The sequence below is a fragment of the Periplaneta americana genome, chromosome 11 (genome assembly GCF_040183065.1).
Source record: "Periplaneta americana isolate PAMFEO1 chromosome 11, P.americana_PAMFEO1_priV1, whole genome shotgun sequence".
NCBI classification, from domain to species: domain Eukaryota; kingdom Metazoa; phylum Arthropoda; class Insecta; order Blattodea; family Blattidae; genus Periplaneta; species Periplaneta americana.
In genome coordinates, this window is record NC_091127.1 from 2,789,603 (window position 1) to 2,811,867 (window position 22,265).

The 22,265-nt window shown below is 35.6% G+C and overlaps 1 protein-coding gene across 1 annotated transcript in view; it reads right to left on the reverse strand.

Annotated features, from left to right (window-relative positions):
- Positions 1 to 22,265, reverse strand: part of LOC138708721 (uncharacterized) — a 470,957-nt gene that overhangs the window by 20,249 nt on the left and 428,443 nt on the right. The gene's annotated exons all lie outside the window — the stretch shown is intronic.

The following is a 22,265-nucleotide window of genomic DNA, read 5'->3' on the forward strand; positions in this document are numbered from 1 at the left end:
CTAACGGTAGTTGCTTTCTTAATTCATTTCCTTACAAACAATTTCCACGCGAATATTTTCAAAATTGTCAATACACTATCTTCAGTAATACGTATATACGGTATATTAGATTTACGAAAACATTCTGTAAGGTTACTAAATAAATAGGCCTATATCTGAAAATTTCACTTTTCTGTACGAAAAGTTGAGAAAATATTTTTGAATAAAAAAATTAAACTTGTGAAAAATGAGCATTAAAATTAAAACTTACATTCTTATAATGCACTTAATTCTTCTCAGGCAAATCTAAAAATTAACATGGATACAGTTTTAATAAATTCTCTTCCCTTTATCTATTGAATCAGTGCTGGCCATCCCTGAATATAGCTCGACCAAGCGGCATATACCACCTCTTTCGTCTGTCTCTTTCCTTTCCGCTGTAAAGCGCTCAGGCTCTCCTGGGCTCTAAAGCGCGCGCTTGCTCCTGTGGGCATCAATTGACATGCCTGCTATAGTTCCTTGTCCAGAAATTGATCATAACCGACGCTGTAAAGCACCTCGACATTTTCCCCGTTAAAGTAAGTACAGTGCATATCCCTTTCAGTTCTTCGGTAAAAAAATCTTGGCATTCACATGGATAATAATCTCAACTGGGACTTGCAAATCACAGAAACATGCAGAAAAGTATATTCTATTATCCATATTCTAAAAAGGATAAATGTTCATCTTCCCTCTTGCTTAAAAAAGTCCCTTGTGCAGACGCTTGTATTTCCATATTTTGACTATGCAGACATTTTACTGACTGACATCTCCAGCGACAACAAAACGAAACTTCAACGTGCTCATAATTTGTGTGTACGTTTTGTAAGCAATGTTCGTAAATATGATCACATTACCCCATCCCTGGAAACAATAGGTTGGCTTAAACTAGATACTGTAAGAAAAGGAATTTACATTCACTTCTCCTTCTCTTCGAAATCTTGAACTCTTCTATTCCTTCGTACCCGTAGTCTCGCTTCACTTACCTTTCTTCCCACCACAATCTGAACACACGCTCTCGCCATGAAACAATACTAACAACATCATCCCATCGCATCTCCTCATACTCATCCTCTTTCACAATAGCCCTGCCAAGCCTCTGGAATTCGTTACCTGCTAGCATCAGGGACTGTCGAAATAAAATTGAATTCAAACGCAAACTTACTAGGCACTTGGTCAGTAATTGATACTCGTTCAGACATGGTTTCTTGTAAATAGTTCTCTTAATCTATCACAAAATATTTCAATATCCGGTAATTTCATCACTATAGAATTTTGTTATTCTAGGTTTAATTTGTAATTCAGTATATACAAAAATATTCTTTGTTCTTAACTTCTATGATAAAATGTCTAGCTTTCATTAATGAGGTAATCTTGTCGTACTTTAATTTTTATCGTAATTGTAATTGTAAATTTAATATTAATTGTAATTTTATTCTACATATTATAGTTGTAATCCCCTGGTAGAGGGGCAGAGAAGGCCTGACGGCCTTATCTCTACCAGGTTAAATAAATAAATACTAAATACTTCTATAAATTTGTAGCCTCACGAGGCTGTACTGGACGAATTCTATAATTCCGTATCTTATATTGCACGTCGTAAGACTCAAAAACTGAATATGACGCTGTTAAAACAGACTAGCTCAAACCCAGGGTCTTCATGCAGACAGCTCCTTCATGGCTTTCAAAGGGAACTGTTGTCTGTGGCGCAAACAGCGACTTTATTTTGGCATCTGTACAACAGCTAGCGGTTGTCGCATCGATTCTTGCTGCAGTCCATGTCTGCATAATCGTGTTGACACTGAAGCGTGTCTCAAGGGCTGAATACTCCGCATGAAAGCAAAGGAAATGTTTAAACGATTTCAATTCCTAGACTGAAATTTCTGCTCCGGGGGAAAAGTAAATACCCTCCAGGATTAAACAACAATTCATCAGCAACGGGGGCGTGAAATAAAGAAATGTCCTTTATTAAAATGTCGGTAGACGTCTAAAGATTTCCGCTGGCACAGAAGTATGTTTTGTGAAAGAGGGATCAATGGAAGTCGTGAGCACAAATAACAATCCTCCAGCTTAGCATGTAAATGAAACCCTTCAGACTGCGCAAAGACAGACAGAAAGCCTGGCAAGCGTCGACGTAAATCCGGTCTAAAATAGAGGGATAATCCCGCATTAACAGACTTCAAGCTGCTCCATCAATTCACTGCGGCGTCAAAGATTTAAGACTCGGAAATCGACCTCGTTTTCAGTCTATTTCAACTGATGTTTGTGTCGCAACTTTACATTATTACGTTAGCAGTCTAGAAGTTTCTTACTTCCGGAAACACAAGTTCAAGTTCACACATAACGACTATTGCCAATTGTTCTGTAACAATACAAGACCTCGCCCGAACTGGAAACGCTGTGTTTGGATGAGCTTGACACAGCATAGGGGAGAAGTGGGTACAGTGAGACATTTTTTTTATTAGATGGTAAATTTTGATGTTGAAATGTTTGTAACAGTGGAGTTGTACAGAGACATCATTTTATTTTTACTTCAATTTTTATTGTACCTGCGTATCTAAATGTACTTGACTCCCACCCCTTTTACTAATGTCGTTGCTAACGCCAGTCACACAAACTTACGGCCGCTGTTGCTAGCAGTGAAGTAAACAGTACAGAGTACAGTGTGCTTCAGAAATATGTTGCATTTTCTACAGAATAAAGAGCTTATATTATTGAAGTTTATTTTCACACAGGTATCGTGTGTAGCATAACTGAATTTATCTGTGTGGACTGAGCACAAGTGAAGATTAGAGTTACCGAAAGTACGGCACCCTACAATATGGTACGGTACTTAACAGCATTATTTAAACAAGAGTTTTGTTTTACTGTTTGTAGGTATGAAGGACGATGATGGAAACTGGAATTACAATATAACCGAATGTGAACAACAGTTTCTTTTTTTCACAATTTCCTGATTATATCATTACGGAATATTTTCGTAGAAATGTCATTAATCTGGTAGATAAATTTAGAGCAACAGAGTGTACAGAAAGAAAGAAAAGTGTAGTATGGCCAACAAAGGTGACAGAAGATGTTGTAGAAAATGCTAGAGAAAGGATGCAGCGAGGTCCTAATAAGTCGGTCAAGAAGTTAGCTGTAGAAATTGGGGTTTCTTACGGAAGTTCTCACAAAATTCTCAGGAATAAATTAGGTTAGTAATATGCTGAATAAAGTAGACATTACATAATGAATATAACCGCCTGAAGAGTTGAGTTTGTGAAAAAAAATTGATACTATTCTGTTTTTTGATAAAATACTGTAAAAGTAATGATCAAACTGAAAATCGTAATACTGTAACATAAATGGATACACTACTTTTCTCTCATCCTCTAACTAGTAAAATGATTTGTTTACATATTGCACTAGTAACACCAAACTCCTGTAATGGAAAGGGGGGTAACAGTGTTTCCGAGTATAGCCAGGTTAATGTTAAAAATGTTGGTAAAAATAAAGTGATGTCCCTGTATGTTGCATGAGTAAAGTAACAGTATTTTCATACTCGATTTGATTCTAGTTATAAAGGTGAGTGATAAAAAATAATTCGTAATTTTTCACTCTAGAAGTAAAATTTTGGCTTGTGTTTAATGAAGGTTACATTGGATATACAAATTAAGTAGAAATATGAATGTTTTGTTACCTAAAACTATGGTATTTTACGTTATGTTTTGCAAAGTTTCGTCTTTCTTGTTTTGATTTTGAAGCGATGGCGTCATTTTTAAACGAACTATGCGTAAAGGGAACAGTGAGACATGCCATTGAAGGGTACACTGAGACGTCTCACTGTTCCCATTTACCAATGATTTGCAAAAATAAACTGTAATTATATTACATTTACCGGTAACTAATATTAAAAATGAACATACTAGTAACCAATGTAAGAACTATAGCTTAAAATAATGGATACATTACATTTTAATGGTTTCTTAAATAAAAAATTATTCACAAAATTAAAAAAATATATATTAAAAAATAATAAAGAATTAAATTAAATTGTTATAAATATAAGCTTTGTTGTCACCAAAAATTCATTTAATTTTTTTGCAAAAGTTTGAAAAATCATGGAAAATTCACTTTTCCAAATGTTCCAGATGTTTCAATGGTTTCGAAGTCAGACATCAAAATAATTCTAAATAAGCCCACAGAACATGGCAAGATAGAGACAGCAAGCTTTCCTTTCTTTTGAAATAAATGTAAATCATTTCAATGTCCGTTAATAGACACTGTGGTGTCTCACTGTACCCTCCTGATTGGGAACAGTGAGACATTTGCATTTTTTTGACAAACACGCATTGTATATTATGTCCTTTATCTATTAACATTTCTGTTTATGTATTATTGTACACCATGTTTTAATGTATATTTCTATTGCGCTTGATTTTAAAAATACTTGAAATTTCACTTGCATACATATGTCTTAATATTTTGTGTCTCACTGTACCCACTACTCCCCTATATCAGGCTATAGAAGCAGACGACACTGATTTTAAAATTGTTACGTTTTAAGAATTGTACAGACCCAGAAACAAAATTTGGGCTACCTGAATTTTCCTAGTTCCAGTTATAACATACCTACTGCGCATGCTCAGTATGTTATAACTGGAACTTGGAAAATTGAGGTGACCCAAATTTTGTTTCTGTGTCTGTATTAGGTAATAAAGTTACAACACATCCAGGATTTCCTAGTTCGTTATTTAACGATGGTGTATCAACTACTACTAGTATTTAGCATCGATGGAATTCATGATAGTGATGTGAAGCAGATGAACCACAATAGGGTTTACCTGACATTTGCCTTACAGTTGGGGCTGAAAAGATCCTCAATTAAAACTAATTCTATCTCATTCAATGAAATAAAATGAATCATTTATAAAAAATAAATTTATTTGGATAGCATTTTTTATAATACACTGCTCCGTCGATTCAGTAGAGTGCGTTTGAGTCTAAAAAAAAAGCAGAAAACAGCCCAAAGTGGTCTGTTGTTGTGACGATTGCTAGTAAAATTCATGTTCTGGGAATAATAAGTTAATTAAGTAGTAAAATATCGCTGCAATCGAAAAGTATTGGGAATAAATTTGAATAAGGAACAAAAAAAGTTTCCTATCCAGACAGGATTCGAACCACGAAAGTCTTAGTTACCAGTCTATCGTGCTCTGGAGTGAACAAGGCTCTGAAATCAGCTATAAGGGTCGGTCCGGTTTTTTTTTGCCACTACTGTACATCATAGTGGTTTTCAGTTTTTGGATAAATGGAGCAGGAAGTAATTCTTTGGGCGAGAATAGAGTTCGGGCCAAAGAGACAAGTGGCGATACTATCTGCTAACTGAATATGATACGTATTTTGTTTTATTGCATTATCATGATTTTGTTGTTTCTGATATTGAGTCATTTATGGGCCTTCTGAAGAGAAGTTCTAATTAAAGTATTAGTAATATATTTATTACTTATTAATTATTTATTATTTAAGTATATGATTATGTCTCGTGACGAGAATATTGTACGAAATGGAAATATAAAAATTGGAAATTTATCCTTCGAAGAGGTGGAGAAGTTCAAATATCTTGGAGCAACAGTAACAAATATAAATGATACTAGGGAGGAAATTAAACACAGAATAAATATGGGAAATGCCTGTTATTGTTCGGTTGAGAAGCATCTATCATCCAGTCTGTTGTCAAAAAATCTGAAAGTTAGAATTTATAAAACAGTTATATTACCAGTTGTTCTTTATGGTTGTGAAACTTGGACTCTCACTTTGAGAGAGGAACATAGGTTAAAGGTGTTTGAGAATAAGGTGCTTAGAAAAATATGTGGGCTAAAAGGGATGAAGTTACAGGAGAATAGAGAAAGTTACACAACACAGAACTGCACGCATTGTATTCTTCACCTGACATAATTAGGAACATTAAATCCAGACATTTGAGATGGGCAGGGCATGTAGCACGTATGGGCGAATCCAGAAATGCATATAGAGTGTTAGTTGGGAGGCCGGAGGGAAAAAGACTTTGAGGGAGGCCGAGACGTAGAAGGGAAGATAATATTAAAATGGATTTGAGGGAGGTGGGATATGATGATAGAGAATGGATTAATCTTGCACAGGATAGGGACCAATGGCGGGCTTGTGTGAGGGCGGCAATGAACCTCCGGGTTCCTTAAAAACCAGTAAGTATAGTACCGGTATAGTAATATATTTATTTACGAGATATTATTATTATTGGTCCGCATTGCAACAGCACTAGACTTCTCCAAAGTCTACGTGGCCTGTATAAAGAAGGATCTCTGCCCAATACAAGTCTTCTGACATATCTACATTCAATCCACATAATAACAGAAATATATTTCAACTTTTCTTTTACGAATCGAACGTGGATTCGCTGGGTTTGTTGCCGGAAATACTACGTCTTATATCCCCAGAGGAGAACGTAGTACGCAACGTTGAGCTCTTAGATTCGGTGATGGATGAAACTGGATACTTTCAGAAGGAAACAGTTCGATTAGACGAGAGCTGAGAAAAAAATCGTCAATCAATGGAACCGCAGTCAGTCAGTCAATCTGTGGGAGGTGGAGCATTTCTTTCCGTCTCGGAACTTCCGACTTGCCTGAACGATCGCCATGACCTCCGATGAACCCCAAGTGCTAGAGTCTGACCTGCCCCTGTGTCAGCTGTTCTTCTTTTATTAAGGAAGACAGAGCACGCTACAGCAATTACTGGCCAGGACTGAAAGAGTTTTCTCTGTCAAGGACCTCGAGCACTTCATTTCCACAGTACATACCCCCACCGAGGTTACACGTCGTCCGAGCTTACAAAGTTCTAGAAATCTCTGCATCAATCCCTCCCAGGAAACGGAAGCAATCGAACATGCTACCTTAACGGTATGCTACACTTAAGACCAGTCTTCTGTCATGTAAAACACCTTGGAATAGGCTGTCACGTTCTTGTTGTTAGTTTTGGATAAGGTTTATGTGTATAATATCAATTTTATTTCATGCATTCTTAATTGTTAGAGTATACTTTGTCATAGTGGCAATTCTCTAATGAGGAAAGTTTCTAATACAAAAATAAAAAAATTATATCGAGACCTAAAGGGCACTTTATGAGGTAATCTTGAGTAAAGTATTCATGTGGAAGTGAAGAATGCTTGAATTATTTTCCCTACTTACTTACTTACTTACTGGCTTTTAAGGAACTCGGAGATTCATTGCCGCCCTCACATAAGCCCGCCATTGGTCCCTATCCTGTGCAAGATTAATCCATTCTCTATCATCATATCCCACCTCCCTCAAATCCATTTTAATATTATCTTCCCATCTACGTCTCGGCCTCCCTAAAGGTCTTTTTCCCTCCGGCCTCCCAACTAACACTCTATATGCATTTCTGGATTCGCCCATACGTGCTACATGCCCTGCCCATCTCAAACGTCTGTATTTAATGTTCCTAATTATGTCAGGTGAAGAATACAATGCGTGCAGTTCTGTGTTGTGTAACTTTCTCCATTCTCCTGTAACTTCATCCCTCTTAGCCCCAAATATTTTCCTAAGCACCTTATTCTCAAACACCCTTAACCTATGTTCCTCTCTCAAAGAGAGAGTCCAAGTGTCACAACCATACAGAACAGCCGGTAATATAACTGTTTTACTCCTTTAATAATTTATTTATCCTGTTATTTAAAAACTTTGTTCTATTTGTTACATTTTAGGGGGGTGATTTGGTTATGACATTTCTAAGGTGAATGTTGGTAATAAATTAATGTCTACTAAATTATATTATTTTATGTTCACGAATATAGAGGTTCTTTATATTTTTTTATTCCTTATACTGTATTTCTACTTTTGGAGTATATAATATATTTTTATTTTAGGACGTAATTCATATATTCTGGTTGAAAGAATATTATATTATATAGGCCTATACATACGTATACAAATGTTATGAAAAATTAATCAGTGATGACAATACACTGCGTTCATAGAAAGATTACGTGATTATAAAGTGCTATAATTTTGTAACTATGCGTATTAATAAACTCATCCCGGTGTCATTAGAAAGAACGGCTCAAAGAATTTCAGGGAATGTGTAATTGTAATTCTTCAGTGATTGGGAAAAGTGACACACGTCAGTTTCCACAAACCTTTTTTGATAATTTATTGACAACTTACACTGGATTATGTAGATTTGATTTTCTTCTGTATGAATTATTGTAATGGGAGAAATACTTACGTATTTTTTTCCAAGCGAACAGATCTTCCTTAAGTTGTCAATAAATTATCAAAAAATGTTTGTGGAAACTGACTTGTGTCACTTTTCCCGAGCACTGCAGAATTGTTGACGAAAAAATAGAGGGAACCATAAGAAAAAAAAAAGACGCTGTTCCCGCTCTTTCGTTTGACATTGTGGCATTGTTGGATAGAAGCAAATTGTGTTAAATGATGTGATTGTTTACATCTCAACTCAGTGTGAATTCTGCAGCATTTAGAGGGTTTCTCAGACTTTGTCAAAACAAACATCGAATTTTTATTGGTCAATTTAAATTTGTGAAATAATTTTTCCATTTTATTTTTCATATTCTTTTCATCTTGCAAAGATGGTTTTGATCTACAAATTGCAAAACTAAGACTCCTTAAATTTTCTCTTTTATAAAGAAACTTGTGTTTTAATAACATTTATGCTCGACCATGCCGAAATGTAGTAATTATACACCTGGTAGCAGTCCTTTAATGCATGTCATTAAAGTACACCTACTCATTAAAGTACAGGTCTTCAGCCAATGATAACTCAGCTTACATGTGTTCAGCCAATGACAAGTCAGCTTTGTACCGTTATAAAACCGCAAATATCGATTATTCTCGGATATGCAATCGAAAGAGAATTAGCGAAAAGTCACGGAGGCTGGAAATCCAATACTGTCGCAGAAGGTTATGTTCTGTTACTATAATAATTAGCGTTAATTGTAAATAATATTCAAATAAATTCAATTTGTCATCTCGTTTTTCAATGTCGAATTCAATAATCAAGGTTATAATATTATAATATTATCAAGTTTAACGGGACTACGTCAAGGTCAATGACATTATTGTTCCTCGGAAAAAATCAATACTTTCGCGTCTGCGCACATCTCACAATTCACGACCTAGAACAAGGTCACTTCCGACCTTGTCAGATACAAATAAAATGTATACATCTGAATACCGGTAATTTCAAGTTAGAAATATGGTCGAGCACAAGAAGTCGTATGAAACTCGCCTATAATGGTAATTAAGAAGCTCGTATGAAAATTATGAAACTCGCTTGCGCTCGTTTCATAAATATCCATACTCGATTCTTAATTACTATCATTATAGGCTCGTTGCATAGTGTACTATTTCAATTTAATCTTTTCCTATTAAAACACACAGGAACGTAGTTGGTGTGTATTGGAATACCATAGCACTCGGAGTATAATGAGAGTTCAGCGAGCCTTCAGACGGGAGTTTCAACATGCGGCACCTACTGACAAGATGATTCTGAGGTGGTACAATACACACCAACAACGTTCCTGTGCATTCGCCATAACTCTCTAAATGCTGCACAATTCACACTGAGTTGAAATGTAAACATTCACACCACTTAACACAATTTGCTTCATCCAACAATGCCACAATGACAAGCGAAAGAGCGGGAACAGTTTTTTTATGGTGCCATCTACCGTTTTCCACCAACAATTACAATTACATATCCCCTGAAATTCTTTGAACCGTTCTTTCTAATGGGATCTTGCGAATTTCGTAATACACGTAGTTACAAAATTATATCAGTTTAAAATCAGAGAATATTTATGTGGATAGAGTTCTTTGATGCCTTAAAGTTTTTTCTCATATTTTTTCTAACATGAATTATTATTATTATTATTATTATTATTATTATTATTATTATTATTATTATTATTATTATTATTATTATTATGTATTGTGGGTCCCTATCACAACGGCATGGCGCATCCTCAGGTTGCGGATAGAGGAGACGTCCTCCAGATATGGAGGGTAGCTGCGAATATATTGAATAAGCAGTCGTGGACAGCCGATAAGGGGTGGTCCTCCAGCTTGGGGGTTGGGCGAAGGGCTAACAACCCATCACCGTAAAAAAACAGCTTGTTACGAATCCCTACAATAAGCCTCGGAATAGTTAGGCACATTAAATCCAGACGTTTGAGATGGGCAGGGCATGTAGCACGTATGCGCGAATCCAGAAATGCATATAGAGTGTTAGTTGGGAGACCGGAGGGAAAAAGACCTTTAGGGAGGCCGAGAAGTAGATGGGAGGATAATATTAAAATGGATTTGAGGGAGGTGGGGTATGATGATAGAGACTGGATTAATCTTGCACAGGATAGGGACCAATGGTGGGCTTATGTGAGGGCGGCAATGTACCTTCGGGTTCCTTAAAAGCCATTTGTAAGTAAGTAAGTATTATTATTATTATTATTATTATTATTATTATTACTACTATACTTATATTGAAATTTTAAACTTCAATAGCTTGAATATTAAAATGTTATGTTTTATTTAACGACGCTCGCAACTGCAGAGGTTATATCGGCGTCGCCGATGTGCCGGAATTTTGTCCCGTAGGAGTTATTTTACATGCCAGTAAATCTATTGACATGAGCCTGTCGCATTTAAGCACACTTAAATGCCATCAACCTGGCCCGGGATCGAACCCGCAACCTTGGCAGCGCTATACCAACTCACCAACCAGGTCGACTTCATGAATATTACTAGAGCACAACAGTGAAGATGTTGATGAGTTTTATAAATTCTTTAAGTAAAAGACTCCATTTCTACGATGAAAAAGTACTGGTTTATGCTTTCTCGGTATCAACGTTACACCGCGTTGTATTGACACAACGTCATAGGAATCCCACTAAGTGCACACTTAATTTAACACGTTATGAAAGTACTCAGAAATTGACTTGAGCCAAGAGGGAAGAAAACGGATCAATAAGAGCATTAATTCATGTCAACTGTTCGACAGAGTGCAGGTACGAACAAACTTCACTAAGGAAAACAAAAGAAGACAGAATTTAATGATTTATTGTAAAACTTTGAAAACCCTGTAAATGTAATTACACTTTGGAGAAGATAAACCGAGAATGAAGAGTACATACTCGCTGAAGTGCCTCTCAGAATTCAGGGAATAGGTGTGATGGCTTGACGAGAGGGCGAAGGCAACAAAATGCTGGATATGAATAAAGGTACTGCATGTTATAAAAGTTACGACTAAGAGTATTTTCCTTTTATTAAATAATGAACTTGGGCTACAAATCGAGAGTAAGACGGAATATTGTTAGACCGAGGAGACGCTGGGGAGGTCAGTTATTATTTTTTTTTTATTTATTTTAACTAGCTAGCTAGTGAGTACAAATTAAATTTATAAAACAAAAATGTTTCTAGCCACTACCGTAAGAGCCAGGCTTGTGTACGGTGTGGTCTTAGTCAATAATATAACATAAAATTTACAAGGACAGTTTACTAAATACAGTAAGTAACTTAATTCAAACCAATAAATACAACACAAGAGCAAGAATAAAGAAGAAAGAGAAAAAGACAGAAAAATACACATTTAATATAAATTGAGAATCCGACAGAAGCCAGTGATATTCAATAAAAACATGAATATAGTCGACAGAAATAAAAGGTAAAAAAATACATTTCTTAATATTATATATCATGGATAATTTTACAAATTTCTTTTTTAAAAGCTTCAATTTTAAAATATTTCAAATTTGGAAAATGGTTTGTAATTTTATTATAAAGTCTTGGGCCGAAACTAGCGCCATGTTTAAGAGCTGCACTTGTATGACATTTAGGCTCAATTATTGGGAAAGTAGACTTTTGTCTTCGAGTACGATATTCATGTCGATCAGATTTATGTTTTATTTGATTTCTGTGGTAGTAAGTTAGTAAACTATATTTATAAATTTCTTCAATAGTTAATACATTAAAATCTGTATCAATTAAATTTGTTGGGTAATCCATATTTTTGGTCAGACAAATTTTTATTGAACTTCTGTGTAATAAAATTAATGGATTAAGTACAGATAATGTTACTCCACATTATATTATGTACATTAACTTCATTTTTTTCAAGATTAGACAATCTAAGCAGTGCATTAAAGATGGTGATGATACCAGACTAATTGTCATGACAACGACAAGCAAAACGAGACTGTGAAGATTATGATGACCATTATGGAAAATAAGCAATGAATAATTTTATTATATTCCAAACCCAATTGGATCTTCAGCGATCTCAATTATTACTATCAGCAATAAATCATTCACTGGATCGATTGGGTTATGAAAACGGATTGGATAGACCGGGAACGTATTTGCCAAAGTAATAGAATGGGCAGATATTACTCAATTCTTGATATCATGAAAGATATCACGAAGATGGTGTAAGTATATCTACACAATCTGTTTCACTGACTGTATGTCTCAAGAAACAGGAAGTAGTCTAGCAAAGGAATGGGTTCAACGAAATCTTTTTACTCCAATCTGGGACCAGACAAAGCTCTGCAATTTTCCTCCGCTTCTTGTAGCAACAAATCCCCTAAACCACAGTAGACATAAAAACAGCAATAAAAGAGCTTCGCTTTTGTTTTTCTTTCCAATTAGCTACAAGTTCCAGGCGGAAGGCTCAGTTCGTAAAACCGTTAGGAATTTGATGGACGGTCAGTTTTAATTGAAAGAGAACACTATTTTTCGCCAACCAATATATTTATATCTGTGCCCATGCACTACTCCCCATCTTTATGTCAAATATTAGGCAGAGAATGCTTCTGAGTCGTGGACTTTCCTAACATTTAATTAAATTGTTCCTACCGCTACACGTTGCCTATTATCTTTCCAGTCCACATATAACGAGGACCTTGAATCTATATCTGGTCTCACTCTCAATGCAAGGAAATTACAAGCAATCCTAGTGGGACGTCAACATCTATTATGCAGCATTACTCCTGCTCTTCCAGTCAACTTAAACGACACAATAATCCCTTTTGCTTCCTGTGTTAAAAACCTTGGAGTTTACTTTGATATGCATTTAAAATGGAATAACCAAGTAACCCATATTACCAAAAAAGTGCTTTCCATACTACATTCCTTAAACAGCATTCGAAAATTCCTCCCGCTATCACTCAAGAAAATACTAGTGGGAACACTAGTAATGCCCCACTTCGATTATTGTGATTTTCTACTGACTGACCTCAATGTCAACCAGTCGCAAAGATTACAACGTGTTCATAATTCTTGTGTTCGCTTCGTCTGCGATGTCCGTCGCGCTGACCACATTACCCCATCCTTCCAAATTCTAAACTGGCTACGGCTTAACGAACGTAGAAATTTTCATTCTCTTGTTCTCCTTTTCCAAGTCCTTCACACCTCTACACCTACCTACCTTGCCTCCCGTTTCAGTTACCTGTCATCATATCATAATCTCTTCACACGCAGCCAAAATAGCCGCATACTAGCCATACCAACACATAAGACATCATCGTATTCATCATCATACACAATCTCGCTCTCACGCCTGTGGAATACCCTACCCAGTGACATCAGAGACTTTCGGAATTTAGTAGCGTTCAAAAGCAAACTTATTAAGCATTTTCTTACTGCGTAGGGTAGGTTTAACTTTTACTTAATTAATAAAAAAAAAAAGTTTCTCTCTTCTTAACTTTTACAATAAACTGTCTAGCTTTTATTAATCAGTTAATCTTTTAGTACTTTGATTTTTATTGTATTTGTAAATTTAATATTAATTGTAATTATAATTGTAATTATATTCTTAATATTGTAGTTTTAATCCCCTGGTAGAGGGGAAGAGAAGGCCTGATGGCCTTATCTCTACCAGGTTAAATAAATAAATAATAATAAAATAATAAATAAATATAGGTTATTTTCTGTACATGACATACGGTGGAATTATCGCGACATGGGGTTAGCACGATGTCGATCCTCAACCCCTCCCCCAAAAACATAACAAATCGCATTGTCAACTGATAGGCAACCTAGGTATGATTCAAACTTCTGTACGTAAGCCGTTAGCATTTGATTTTCTGTGCTATCTTCAGTGAAGTAGCCTACAGAGGAGAAACGTTTGCCTATTTCATCTCCCTGTGTTGCTATTAGTGAATGTCCAACGTGACCATATATTACGGGATTTCCGCTACTATGGGTCTATGTTAAGACTAATTATTTAGATTAAAGGGAATCTTCCAAAAGAAGAAGATCAAAAGTCTTTCTTGACAAGTCGAAAAAATCTTTGAATGCTACAGAGGCTCACAACCAAGAAAGAGTTGCGCCCATAAATGTAATCGCATCGAGTTGGAGTTACTTGTGGAATTATAAACATAAAAGAGAGTACCTGGAGAAAGGTTTCCTCAACACAATCTTTTCCACCAAAACTTGCTCTCGAATTCAATGGAATTTGAACAGATCCCCATGGTTACAGACATAAAGTCCAGTATTATAATGTCCATACGTCAAAATGCCCATGGAATAATGTCCACGTTGAAAATGTCCATGTTAAATCGTCCAGAGTCAAAATGTCCATAGCTCTATAATGTACACTATATCCATTGTTCATGATAGTTACAGCAACCTATGTATGTAATCAGAACTGAATTTTTTAAAGACGTAACAAAATCCTCAGTTAGTGCCATCACAAAGGGTAAGCCACTTCTTTCTATTCGTGGATACCTGTACCAACATCATGACTTTAATAGAGATAGGACAAAAATATATTGGCGATACAGGAACATGAACCTCCCAAGCCTGAAAGGTATGCAGCACACAAACAACGCGGTACAAGACTGGCACAATCTTCAACGCGAGATGGCTGTACATCCATCCACTTGGCGATTTATACAGTGCCTAAAGCGCGAAGAAAATGGAATTTGGACACAAATATTGCAAGCAAGAATGAGGCATACACAAATTAAAGAGCCGGGAATGAAACGTATTTCACGAATCAAAGAAAAATTCTCCAGATTGTGAGAAACTACAACAGATACAAAGAAAAAGGAGAAATTCTCTTAAATCTTAAAAGTGTCAGTTACCATCTTAAAAGTGGGGCTCCGGTTTCCGATGATTAATAACTTATTTGTACGAGTTATGGAATAAAATTTATTGTGTTCTATTCAAGCAGAATTTTCCTTTGAACTTGGACATTATGGACGTTTGACACTATGGACATTTTGGCCTAACGGACGTTTTATCATATGGCCTTTCTGTCGTAGTCGACCTGGTTGGCAAGTTGGTATAGCGCTGGCCTTCTATGCCCAAGGTTGCGGGTTCGATCCCGGGCCAGGTCGATGGCATTTAAGTGTGCTTAAATGCGACAGGCTCATGTCAGTAGATTTACTGGCATGTAAAAGAACTCCTGCGGGACAAAATTCCGGCACATCCGGCGACGCTGATATAACCTCTGCAGTTGCGAGCGTCGTTAAATAAAACATAACATTTTTTTTTCTGTCGTATGGACATTTAGTACATGGACATTTTCACCGTATGGACATTTTGACAATATGGACATTTTATCATATGGCCGTTCTGTAATATGGACTATATACGGTGGAAGCGATCCCCATTTTCCACAGTGAAAAGGTAACGTCATGGCCTTTCGACTAACGATTGCCCTTCCATCTCGTGTTAAATACTCCAGGCAACTCTTTTTTGAGCAGTTGATTCGTGATCGCGGGTTGTAAACGTATCTCATCTAACAGGTTTATTACCCGTTTGACATCAGGTGAAGTTCTATCTTATATTGTAATAACGTGCAGACGTATGAGTGTATCTGAGGAAAGATAAGAAATGATCGTGGCTAAAAATATATCCGTATGCTCTCAAGTCTTCTTTTATTTTATTATTAGAAGCAAGTTTTATAGGATAATAACTTTCACTGCTCACGAATAGTCAACAATTCGTGATATATCGAGGAAAATTTCAAAGTCAGGGTCATCCTGAAGTTCTGCTATCTCCAGATCCCACACTCCTCGTCATGGATGCGATATGTATAGAACTTTTGTTCCTCACTCATCTTAATTTGTTGGCGGTATGTCCAGCACACGATCTTCATCTGTTCAGCGTCGAAGTTTTCAAAAGAATTATATGCACATAAGTCAATTTTAAGGACTATTTCTTTTATATGACGCCATTCCATTTTCGACCAATGAAGTGTAATGAAATTTTGTATGCCAACCAATCACATTCAGTATTTGCGATAATTTTTGCATCTAGATTTATCGCTATCAATTTATCGCATGGTCGTTGTCGCCAACTGTTTCCCCGTAAATTGATGATCATGAATACATTAAGATGCAACTACACGGTTAAACTTTTCTTTCAACTTTAAAGCAATGAATGCAAGATTTATATTTAATATTAATTAATATATTTTCGCAGTGAAGACGACGTTCAAAACGGCGTACCATGTAGACACAAAATCTTCATACATCTTAATTGAACGTACCTTTTAAACTTGATTCTTTCAATATTCTTCCCAGATTGCACGCATACGCGATTGGAATATTGAACTGTGTAGATGCAGTGTTAGTTCCGTTACACACTACAGCGAGAATGCGTTTGTAGAGCTATAAAAAATGCTTTCGTGTAGCACTGATTGTAACGGTCGAAATAAGACACAGCTGACATTGGTCCTGCTCCCACAGGAAAACATAACCTATAAGTAGCCTATAAAATTTGTATTTTGTGAATGAAATTAAACAATTAATAGAAAGTCAGATGATCAAATTTATGTAACATCATCGCATATCAAACCCAAAGACCTTGCATAGTAATAATAAGGTCTTTGATCAAACTGCCTTTCGTATGGCGTAATAAAATTCGTGTTTTAATTAGGCCTATCTATACAGAGATGGCTTCACTGTGTAGCAACATGTCTCGCTGTGAATACATAAGCATTGGTATATAGCTGTCCCCACTGTTACTGTTAAATTAAATTATGATTTCAGCAGATAATGGAAATGTATTTATGTTATAATAATAAGAGAAAAGTTCAGGACATCTAATTAACATTGTTAAACCTGTATTATGCAATTGGCTGAATAATAACATCGAATTTCTTTATTGCAATAATCGATATTCATCTACGAGTATTTAACTTCACAATGTCTGAATAGGTTAAGTATTCGTTAATAAACAATTATTAACATTTTGTGATCGAATTTTAGGGATATATTATTTAAATGTTTATTTTATTCACGAAATAGTCCTAATAAATGCCACTCGAGGTCTGAGATTTCCCAGATAAATCTACTCGCTTCGCTCGTGGATTTATCGGCAAATTTCAGACCTCTCGTGACATTACTACAGACAATTCTGAAGAGGAAATAGGCGAAAAGAAAACGTAAGCTAACTGAAAGTTTCAGCGGCTTTTGGACGATTTTGAAGAAAATGGAATGCAATAGAAAGCATGAGGTGGGGATCTGTCGCAGCGAATTTTAGATAATTCTGGAGAGAAAAAAGCCGTAAAGGATATAAGATATTAAAAGGCATGAGTGACTTTTTTATAATTCTGAAGACGAGAAATCTGAAAAGAAGATAAAAGCTAATAAACATCATAAGAGTGAAATATGTAGCAGGGCAACACAGCTTCCTTAACGCTGTATATTCAGTCATCGAGATCCGAATCCGATATTTAATACAGAGATTCCTTATTCACTACTTCCGTTTAGATTTCAGGCACTGAATGACGTAGAAATTCGACGATTTATCTGGTCAACTAACGAAGCGTATCTTGTGCCTACACTTCATATTTCACTTCGTTTTCTCGAACTTCATTCCAGTCACTCGATTTTTTTCTCACGCAGCTTTTGTATCACTGGGGACGAGAGTTTCGATCTGCAACACGTAGGCTAACAGCCAAAGTTGGTATTTCCAAGTAACTGCAAATGGAATTTGTAAATGTAATTAAGGAAATGAGTTGGAAATTATTAAACTGGTAGAGACGGAGTTGGAACAAAACCTCAAATAAGACGATAATGTACACAGTTTCCGTTGAATCACAATTGTGTACGCAATTTAACCTTCAAATGGAATACAATTTAGAACTTCCTAATCGTCCCCATGCCTCGCCTCACATTCGTGCTAGTACAAGTGTTCACAGACTATCCTGAGCACTTCGAAGAAAATAGAAAATCGCTTGTTTGCATCAGTTAATAAATATCATCATCTCTATCTTAATGATCGGACCCTTCAATTTATTCTGTTTTAAACTAATTAAATCCCCTTGCTAGAGTTTTCTTAGACTCTACAGCTTCCTCTTTCCTTTCGTTCGGTATTAATAAATTAGCATGGAATGCGACTTCACCGCATCCTGAGTAACTGACATTGCCACTACAAATTGTATTCCTGTTCGCCGTTTACAATAAGCTAATCCTAATTTTTCGTAATCTTTTATAGTGTAATCTGTTAAAGGCTTATACAGGGTGATTCACGAGGATTTACCGTCACTTACGGAGTTTATTTCCGAAGATATTCTGAGAAAAAAAAGTCATATAAACATTTGTCCTAATCTCAATATTTTCAGTTACACTAATTTGAAGTTGTTTTTTCGATTTTTAACTATAAAATTACGTTTTCTTACCCATTTATCACAACAGTTGTTACAAATCACGCCACTCTTGTAAATTCTTTAAGACTCTACATTAGGATGCATAATTAAACTGTAAAGAATCAAGTTCCTGAAGTCGTATGATTTGTAACAATTTTTGTGATAACTAAGTAAGAATGATGTCATTTATAGTTAAAAATTGAAAAATAAAATCTGTACACAGGAACTGACAACACATTTTTAGCTTCAGAACACTAGCCAATCAAAGAAATAACACTTCTGAATAGTTCATTCTCTATTTGTAATATTTTTTTTGCCCTTAAAACTAAAGAAAAAAAAGTATTTTACTAACAACTTCAAAGTAATGTACCGGTAACTGAAAATATTGAGATTAGGACACGTGCTTATATGATATTTTTGCTTAGAATGTCTCGGAAATAAGCTCCATAAGGGAATGCGATGTACCGAAGTACATGTAATATTTCCGCGCTGGAATTCTGCGTTATCATATGATGAAGGATCCGTGGAGCGGAGTAAAATTCTCATCACATGATAACGTAGAATTGCTGCACGGAAATATTACATGTACTTCGGTACATCACAATAATATGATATGATATTATTATTATTATTATTATTATATTATTATTATTATTATTATTATTATTATTATTATTATTATTATTATTATTATTATTTTACGTGTTACTAGCATTATATGTTACTGATATTTATTGTATTTATCTGATGCATGTAAGCTATAAGACAAAACATTGTAATAAATATAAATTGATAATTTTCTTAATTAATAACAGTATAACACATAAATGATGTTCTTAGCAACGCCAAAGACACACTTTATTGTACTTGTCACTATATCACTAGAGAGTTCTTAAAATTTATATTTTCCCCGCCATTCATAAAATATTTTGATATGATACCTCTTGCACCAAAGGGGAGATCTATAACGGAAACTTAATATATTTCAGTATTATTAATGTATTTATCCTGGTAATAAGGTACAGTTTGACTCGTAGACACTTGGTTTTTCAGCATTAACTTCCCATGATTGTACAGTATGAGAAGATTCGAAGAGAACGGCAGTTACGTAGACTTTCGGCTCCCCCCTACTACCAATAATGCACAACACAATGTCAATTCGGCGGTTGCTGTCGTCTGCGATACAACGAAATTTTTTGTTGATTTCGAGTTCATTTTTTTCTCTGGTTATTATATGCTTATTTAAGTTGTGTTAACTCTCGCTAAGAAGTTATATATTTTATTTTATGCTCGACCATGCCGAAATGTAGTAATTATACACCTGCTAGCAGACCTTTAATACATGTCATTAAAGTACACCTACTCATTAAAGGTCAGGTCTTTCAGCCAATGACGACTCAGGTTACAACTGTTCAGCCAATGACAGGTCAGCTTTCTACCGTTATAAAACCGCAAGTATCGATTATTCTCGGATATGCAATCGAAAGAGAAATAGCGAAAAGTCACGGAGGCTGGAAATCCAATACTGTCGCAGAAGGTTATGTTCTGTTACTATAATAATTAGCGTTAATTGTAAATAATATTCAAATAAATTCAATTTGTCATCTCGTTTTTCAATGTCTAATTTTATTTCAATGTTATCTCTGTAGGTTCTTATGGCCTAGCAAGGTCAATGTGGACATCTGTTCCTCGGAAAAAATCAATACTTTCGCGTCTGCACACATCTCACAACATACGGGACATTGCTAAAAAATTAATAATATCAAGTTAGAAATATGGTCGAGCATAAAAAGTCGTATGAAACTCGCCTATAATGGTAATTAAGAAGCTCGTATGAAAATTATGAAACTCGCTTGCGCTCGTTTCATAAATATCCATACTCACTTCTTAATTACCTTTATTATAGGCTCGTTGCATAATGTACTATTGTCTGTCTTAGTTATTATTTTTATTATTGTTAATATTTATGTTTTATTATTATTAATTAATTAATTTGTATTACTATCTGTGTATTATCACCGCCACTGTTATTCTATTATTATTATTATTATTATTATTATTATTATTATTATTATTATTACTAATATATCTATCATCAACATTATTATTGATGTCTCTAAAATTCATATAGACTACTGGACTGTACCCGAGCACGAGCATATGCTCATTTCGGGTATCTATTCAAATGTAAATTATGAATAAATTTGAATTCGAATTTGAAAAATTTGTATCATTTACGGAATAAGGCTTTCATATTTTCTTCATCCATCGCAGTTGCAAGAACATTTCCTCTGACCATGACGTACTTTCTTAAAGAAAAGTCTGTCTCACAGATACTGTACTGGGTGTTCATTTCAAAGTGTGTCATGACGTCACTGTTGTTGGGTCACCGATTTGAAGCGAGTTTCACCTTATATGTTAGAGAAGTTGCCTATTATTTAAGGCGTTCTTCAATCTGAACTTGAGAACGTGTACGGTATAACTTGAACGTCGTAGCAACAGATGGCGGTCTGTACGGTCTGTGTGCTACCATAACCTCTTTCGAAGTGTGTTTTGCGCCGGCAAGTCGTACGCAGGGTATTTGTTATCATCGGTTGCGTACGGTAACATTCCACAACACAAATCAAATGCTCCGTGTCCATGTTGACCGTCGAAGTTAATGTCAACAAATACGTAAGTAATCGTCTTAACCCTCTCCCCATATCCCGACAGTACGTATTTCCAAACAGTTCACATTCCTGCCACTACCGGCGTTACCGTAAGTATCGGTACGTACTCTTCAGAATGAACGCCGTACTTGCTAGGCAACTTCTCTGCCTCCTAGGTAATACACCTTTGCGGAAATGTTGGAAGATTGAATTGTCTAGGCTCATCGGCTAGCCACATGACGGCATACAGCGAGCCATGACACACTTTGAACTGGACACCCAGTATAAGTCCCAGAAAGGAGGCAGTGCGTATGATCAGACATACAACGAAACAAAACTAATTGTATTACCTCAACTTGGCGTTCTCTTGTGAACCAGGTCGCTCGTCCTCTGATCATGCGCACTACCTCCTTTCTGGGTAAAAGGTATCCCCGTAACATGCCATGAAGGCACTTGGGGGGCATGGAGGTAGAGCCCCATGCTTTCCATGACCTCGGCACTAGAATGAGGTGGTAGTAGTAGTAGTAGTATTTATTTATTTAACCTGGTAGAGATAAGGCCGTCAGGCCTTCTCTGCCCCTCTACCAGGAGATTCCAACTACAATATCAACAATAAAATTACAATTAGTATTAAATTTACAATTACAATTACAAATAATATTACAGTTAGTATTAAATTTACAATTACAATAAAATCAAAGTACGAAAAGATTACCTGAATAATTAAAGCTAGATAATTTATCATAGAGAAACAAAGAATATTTTATATTTACTGAATTACAAATTAAATCTAGAATAACAAAATTGTATAGTGATGAAATTACTGAATATTGAAATATTTTGTGATAGATTAAAGAAACTATTTACAAGTAATCAATTACTGATTACTGGTGTGGTCGGCACCACGCTCTGACCGCCTTTTATCCCCGGGAAAGACCCGGTACTCAATTTTAT